This window comes from Halichoerus grypus, chromosome 11 (assembly GCF_964656455.1).
Source record: "Halichoerus grypus chromosome 11, mHalGry1.hap1.1, whole genome shotgun sequence".
In the NCBI taxonomy this organism is placed as follows: Eukaryota; Metazoa; Chordata; class Mammalia; order Carnivora; family Phocidae; genus Halichoerus; species Halichoerus grypus.
The window spans coordinates 975,201-982,358 of NC_135722.1; positions in this window are offsets into that span (position 1 = coordinate 975,201).

The following is a 7,158-nucleotide window of genomic DNA, read 5'->3' on the forward strand; positions in this document are numbered from 1 at the left end:
CATTTGCCAGGGCACCTGGGAATCCCAGCCACTTGACTACCCATCTGTTTGCCCCCCGCTTGCCTATGTCCCATGGCACCACTGGTGAGAATCTGAAGAAGTGGCACGCCGGCGCAGGACACGTCCCTAGCGCTCAAGTGCCCCCTGGCAAGGATTTTGTCCCCGTGCTGGTCAAACGGATGAGCAACTCAATCCTGGAACCCCATTTTGAGAGTCTGTTTTCTGGGGCCACTTCTGGTGGCAATTACGGTATCAGTCAGGGTCCCAGCAAGAAACAGATGGCACGCTCACAAAGATAATTGGAGGAATTCTAATAAACGGACGAGTTACAAGGAGGAACAGAGTTCAGTGAAGGAGCAAGGCTTGGTGAGGGAGGCAGCAGTGAGCAGGGGAAGAGGCTCCCTCAGCAAAAGGCTTAGCCTACGCAGAAGAAGGAAGCCCCCCTGAACCCCAGGCCTGGGGGAGGGGTCTGGGGAAATAAATACTCCAACACTCCCCCCCCACACACACATCTCCAGGTGTCTCCCATTAACCCAACCAGGTGACCAGTTTGCAGAGGTCCCCTTCCTGGAGCACAAAAAAAGTCAGAGGAAGGTGGAGGGTGAATCTGGAGCATGTGGAGACTGCCCTACACATGCATTAAATATCAGCACTCACCAGAGGGTACAGTTCTGTAAAATAGAAAAGACAGGAATGTCTAGGGGCCCCTGGGTGGCTCAGTCGTTAAGTGTCTGCCTTCGGCTCAGGTCATGATCCCGGGGTCCTGGGATGGAGCCCCACGTCGGGCTCCCTGCTCCACGGGAAGCCTGCTTCTCCCCCTCCCACTCCCCCTGCTTGTGTTCCTGCTCTTGCTATCTCTCTCTCTGTCAAATAAATAAATAAAATCTTAAAAAAAAAAAAACCTTCTAAAGATCGTTAAGGAAAAATTATAAAACTTTATTGAAAGACATTAAAGAGTACCTGAATAAATTGAGAACTATATACTATATTTGTGGATAGGAATGTTCAGTATCAGAAATACATCAATTCTTCCCCAAATTGCCCTACAAAAGAAATTCTCATTGAAACCCCAGAAGGGCTTTTTAAAAGAAATTTAGCAAACTGATTCTAAATGTGTATGGAAGAACACAGGCTGAATAATAGCTGGAACATTCGAGAAGGAGGCAGAGATGGAAAGGAACTGTCCTAGGAGATGTCAAAATATTTTACAACTAGCAATCGAGGTTCTGGTGTTGATGTGGGGATAGACAGATTCACCAGTGGGACACAGTATGGAAATGATTTACAAGCGTGCCGGCCTGCTGAGCAGTTGGGAAAGGAAAATTTTTTCAATCAGTGTGCTAAAACAATTAGCTGTACTTGGGGAAAAATTTAAATTGGACCCCTATTTTATGCCAAACAAAAGAGCAATTCCTGGCTGGGATGGAATTGATCCAAAAGATACTTGATGGATCCCACATCTATGTTATGTTTGGGAAAGGATAAAATGAGGATGAGCTGTCACGTCTGCTCTGATCCATCTGGAAAGACGTGAGCAGGAGTCGAGGAGTTGGGAGGTGGCCCTTATAATGGGAGGGGAGCTACTTAGTAAACCCAGCGTGAGAGCAAATTGTTCAGCAGGCCACACAGCCTGAGTCGGGGCACAGACTAAATGTCCCTGAGAAGGGGACAGGGATCCGGAAGGTGGAAAAAAAGAGAGTGAGGCAGGCCAGAGAGGGGGTTTTCAAACCCAGAGTGGGGAGTCGGGTGAAATAATGAGCTGTCCTCATGGGGCTTTCATGAGCAGAGCGGGGTGGAGAACACGCCTTTGGCAGAATTAGATGCCAACTGTATTTCCGTGAAGGGAGCTGTCACGTGAACACTGGTTCCCCCGACTGATGGCTCATGGTGTCTCACAGACCCAGTGCCAACAGTCGGAGCCCCGGCCCCGTGTGTCACCCGAGTGGTGTCTGCCCATGGGATCACTGCTCCCAGGCCATTGCCACATTGTCACGGGAGTCCCACCCTCCCTGGCCTTTCTGTGTCCGGGTTTCTTTCTTTTTTTTTTTTTTAAAGATTTTATTTATTTATTTGACAGAGAGAGACACAGCGAGAGAGGGAACACAAGCAGGGGGAGAGGGAGAGGGAGAAGCAGGCTTCCCGCTGAGCAGGGAGCCCGATGTGGGGCTCGATCCCAGGACCCTGGGATCATGACCTGAGCCGAAGGCAGACGCTTAACGACTGAGCCACCCAGGCGCCCCTCTGTGTCCGGGTTTCAATGGCACACGTGGGTCTCAGTATTGGTGGGGCACCTTAATGTGCCCAGGAGCCCTGGACGGACTTTCTGGGTGTCTTGGGTGGGATTCTTGAGAAATAGTAATGTTAAAATAACATTTTGGGTGTTTAGTCTGTGCCAGGTATCGTTCTGCGTGCTTGATGTGTATCATCTCACGCGTTTGCACGACGGTCCTACGGAGGGCATGCTTTTCTTCTCTGTGTTACAGACAGGGGTAACAAGTGAAGGATGCACATGTTTACAATGTCTACCTCCAATAAGTAACTAGTACCGACAATATACAAATACTTCCCGCAAGTCGCAAAATCCCGTAAAACGAAAAAGGAGACCAGGCAGGTAAAGGAACAGGTGTTTCGAACTGGCGATTCAAAGCTTTGACAGGTGTATGGAGGGGCACCCAAACTCGCTAATAATAAGGGAAATAACATGACCATGAGGCACCACTTGACATTCACCAGAATAGTAAAAGTTAGGGAGGAAGGACCACGGGTCAAGGCGAGGATCGTGATGGGAAGCTCTGGTGGCAGGAAGACAGACTGCTGGACGCTCTCCGAAAAGTAGTGCAGTCGTGTTTGGGAAGCGGTGCCGGTGAGCCGTCTCCTGAGGGCACATTCTGGAAACACGCACACTGATCCACGAGGGAATGCGTTCAGGCTGTTTGCTGCACGGTTGTTTGTGCAGCAGAAGCGGGTGGCCTCATCACTCACCTTTAGAGGAACGAATTAACCCAGTGTGATGGGTATACAATACAGAACGCTGTGCGGTAGGGAGAAACAATAACATGGATGTCTGCAGAACAACACACATGCATTTAAACAATCCACACGAATATTTTAGGCAGCAGCTTTCAGGACCCAACCATCAGGCAGCCCGGGCAGCATCCCCGTGAGACAGGAAACAAGAGGTGAGCCCGAGGACTGCCCCTGCTCACTGCCGACAGAGGGTTTCGGGGCTGCTGGGCAGGGAGGGGTGACTGAGGCGAGCACTAGCGGTCTCCCTGAGCCAGGAGACTTGGAGCCGGCAGGGTGGGGTTCAGGGAGGGGAGCCACACGGAGAAAGAGCAATGTTACCAGCATCACACCCCCCGCGGTCTTCGGCTGAGGACAGAGTGGCAAACACATGGGATAAAACTGCCCGAGGCTGGGAAAGAACCATTTGTAGGAATTACAGAGTAATACCACTAGCCCACCCAGGGTCTGGACGGTTACTATTCCCACCAGTCAGAACAAAAATCCACATGACCAACAGGACCCCGAGTGGACCACGGGGCAGGGTCAGCCTTAATACCGCCAGGGTAAAGTTGGTCTCCCTAAAATGATAAAGGGATAAACATATTAAGGGGACATAAGAAGCCTACAAGTTTACATGTCCAGTTATAGAGCTTCGGAACACTTGGAACAGAACCACAACCCTCCCATCAACGTTCAGCTGGACAGACGGGAACTCAGTAAGGGCACACACGACCCAAGCAATGTAATCTGACCGACACAGAAAACAACAGTAAAATATGTATTTTTAAGTGCACACTGAACATTTACCAATATAGACCATATTTTGGGCCAGAAAATGGTCTAAAAGATTCAAATCATACAAATTATATTCTCTGGCCAAAATAGTATTACATTAGAAATCAATAAAAATACACCTAGAAAATCCCCCCGTTATTTGGAAACTAAATAGCCCATGTATCGGGGCACCTGGGTGGCTCAGTAGTTAAGCAACTGCCTTCGGCTCAGGTCATGATCCCAGGGTCCTGGGATCGAGCCCCGCATCGGGCTCCCTGCTCAGCGGGAAGCCTGCTTCTCCCTCTCCCACTCCCCCTGCTTGTGTTCCCTCTCTCACTGTCTCTCTCTGTCAAATAAATAAATAAAATCTTTTTAAAAAATAATAAATAAATAAATAGCCCATGTATCAAAGAAGAAATTAAGAGGAAAATTAGTATTTTGATCTGAGTGAAGATTAAAAGCTCGGCAGCATATGTTTTGCAGGCGCAGCTAACACGGCATATAGGGGAAATCCATGGCTACATTAGAAAGGAAGAAAGATCTGAAGTCACTGACCTCAGCATTCACCTTTGGACATGAGAAAAAGAAGAGCAAAGTAAGTAAATTCTAAGTAAGCAGAAAACAAGGAAAAAATAAACATCATTAAATAAATCAATGACATAGAAAATAGAAAGACCACAGAGAAAATCAGTAAGAACAAAAGCTCATTTTTTTTTTTTTGGAAGACCAATAAAATTGATAAACCCCCAGTCAGACTGATTAGGAAAAAGAGAGAGAGGACACACATTGCCAATACCAGGAATGAGAAAGTTGGTGTCACTACAAATTCTACAGATAGTAAAGGTATAATAAGGGGCCGACGCAATCTTGAGAAAGAACAAAGCTGGAGGCACCGACCTCCCGGATCTCAAACTACACCACAAATACATAGTCATCAACACAGTGTGGTCAGATGCTCAACTGACTGAGTCACCCAGGCGCCCCCCCCAACATAGTTTTTATTAAAAAAGTTAAAAGCCTTTCCACGAAGAAACTCCAGACTCAGATGGCTTCACTGGTGAATTCTACAAATATTCGAGAAGGAAATAACCTCATCTCTACACAGACTCCTCTGGAAAAGAGAAGAGGAAGCACTCCCCAGCTTATTCTGTGAGGCTAGCACCATGCTTGCACCAAAACCAGACACAGGCCTTGCAGGAAAACCCCAAACCAGAATTCCTCGTGACCAAGATGCAAAATTCTCAACACAATTTTTAGCACACCGAGCTCATCCACATGTAGAAGGGCTGATACATCATGACAACATGGCAGCGATCTCAGGAATACGAGGGCGGTTTAACACCTGGAAATTGTCCTATAATGTAACTTACTGCAGTAATAGACTGAAGAAAAGCCAGACGATCACCTGGAGTCAGAGAAAGCATTTGACAAAACCCCAAATCCATCCTAGATGTTAACTTTCTGCAAGACAGGAGTAGAAGGGGCGGCCCCAAGGGTGAAGGGCATCGGTAAGGTAGGCCCAGCGGGCGTCACACCAGCCCAGGAGCCAGACAAGGGTGCCCACTTTCGCCACTTCTATCCCACCTGTGCGGAGGCTGCAGGCAGGCCCATCAGTCAGGGAAGAGAAACAAGGGGCATCCCCAATGAAAGAACCAGTGTTTACTCATAGACAACATGGGTGTCCCCTTGACGCACGAGTTGCTTGTCCCGCAGTCCTTGGCCATTCTGCTGCGTTTCGTTGGGTCTCTGAGAGGGCAGACCATCTGGTTTGACGTTTCTCTTCAGCTGACCTCAGGCGCCGAGATTCTTCCGTCGGCCGCGTCCACTCTACAGACGACCCCATTAAAGACGTTCTTCATTTCCGTCCCAGTGTCGTCGATCTCCGGCGCCTCCTTCCCGTTTTCTCAGACTTCCTTCTGTCTGCTCACCTTGCCCGTCCATCCTTGCACATGGTCGGCCTGATGCATTAGAGCCCTGAGTGTGTTCGTCCTGGTCGTTTCAGACCGCTGGGCTGAGCGGGGCCGGAGCCCTGCTGCGTCTGGTTCTGTTGCTGCTCTGGGTCCTCCAGGAGCGGCAGTGACTGGGCCCCCTGCCTCTTCTCCTGTGTATCAGTGGGAAAGCCTGCGTGGAGCTCGAGGTTCTCTCCCCCACCGCGGAGGCAGCGCCATGGTGGTGCCTTATGCTCAGGATTTTTTATTTTTCAGCCCTCGCCGCATGGACACCCTTCAGGGTCTGTGCTCTGGTCGACGGATGGGTCTCATTCCACGGCTCCTGGAGCCGGGGCCTCCCCCGGAATCACGAGGCACAGACAGGGCCCCACATCAGAACTTGTATCTTCTTTCCGGAAAGAAGTGACCCACGTCATCCCAGGGAAAGGACGAAGGCCCGGCCATGCTCAGGCGAATCCCCCAGCAGGCACACAGCGTGCCGGAGGACGCGGAGGCGGGTGAGTGGGGCCACAAGCAGCCAAGTTACAGTGTGTGGAACATAAGGTTTAACAAAAGAAGCCAATTTGCTTGCCCTCCACCCGTAGGACAAGCTATTGGAAGCTCTGTGCCCCTGGGCATTAGTCACAGGAGGGCAGAGACGTGCCGGGCCAAATTACAGATCGGGAAAGGCCGGCCAGGTGAGAAATTACAAATATGACCTTTAAAACAAGCACAATAAAGGTTTTCTGCGGTGAAAGCTGCCAGGCCCAGAAGAAGCACGTCTCAGCCAGAGCGGGCCTGGTGGGCCTCCTGGCTCCGCGGTCCCAGAGCGCCGTAGGAGGTGACCTGCCATCTGTGGGTCGAGGTCGGCCAGGCGGGGGAGTCAGAAGGAAGCGGCCGCACACCCCTTCCTCTCCGAGCGGCCAGAACCTGCTGCTGGTCTCCCTTCCTCTGCCTGTGTGCAGACTCGGGCCCAGGCGAGGCTCTGCAGCTGGGGCCCCCGCAGGCAGCCGTCAGAGTCCACCCAGGAGACCCAGGCCGCTCCACTGCCTGCCTGGCCTCGGTCCCTGCGGCCTGTTCCTGCTTCTGCCCCAGGAAAGGAGACTGGGCTGCCTTCTGAGGATGCGGGATGTGACCCGCGCGTGGTGCAGAACCCAGTGGCTGGGAAATGCGGTCCCAGCCAGTGGACTGTGGCCCTGGTGTCGGAAAGAGGCAAGGACAGATTCTGGGGGTCCATTCGCAGTCCCCTGTGTTCAGCGTCCTCCACGTCCACAGCCCCCACCTGCTTCGTCCTGCTCTGGGTCGTCTCAGCCCTGCTTGTTACCCAGGGGCCCGCACAGCCTGGGCTGCCTCCCTGGCCCTCCCCCTCCCCAGTTCGCACACCCTACAAGCCACCCTTTCACCCCATGCAACTCGATGGCGCTCGGGGCGTCCAGAGTTGTGCATGCCT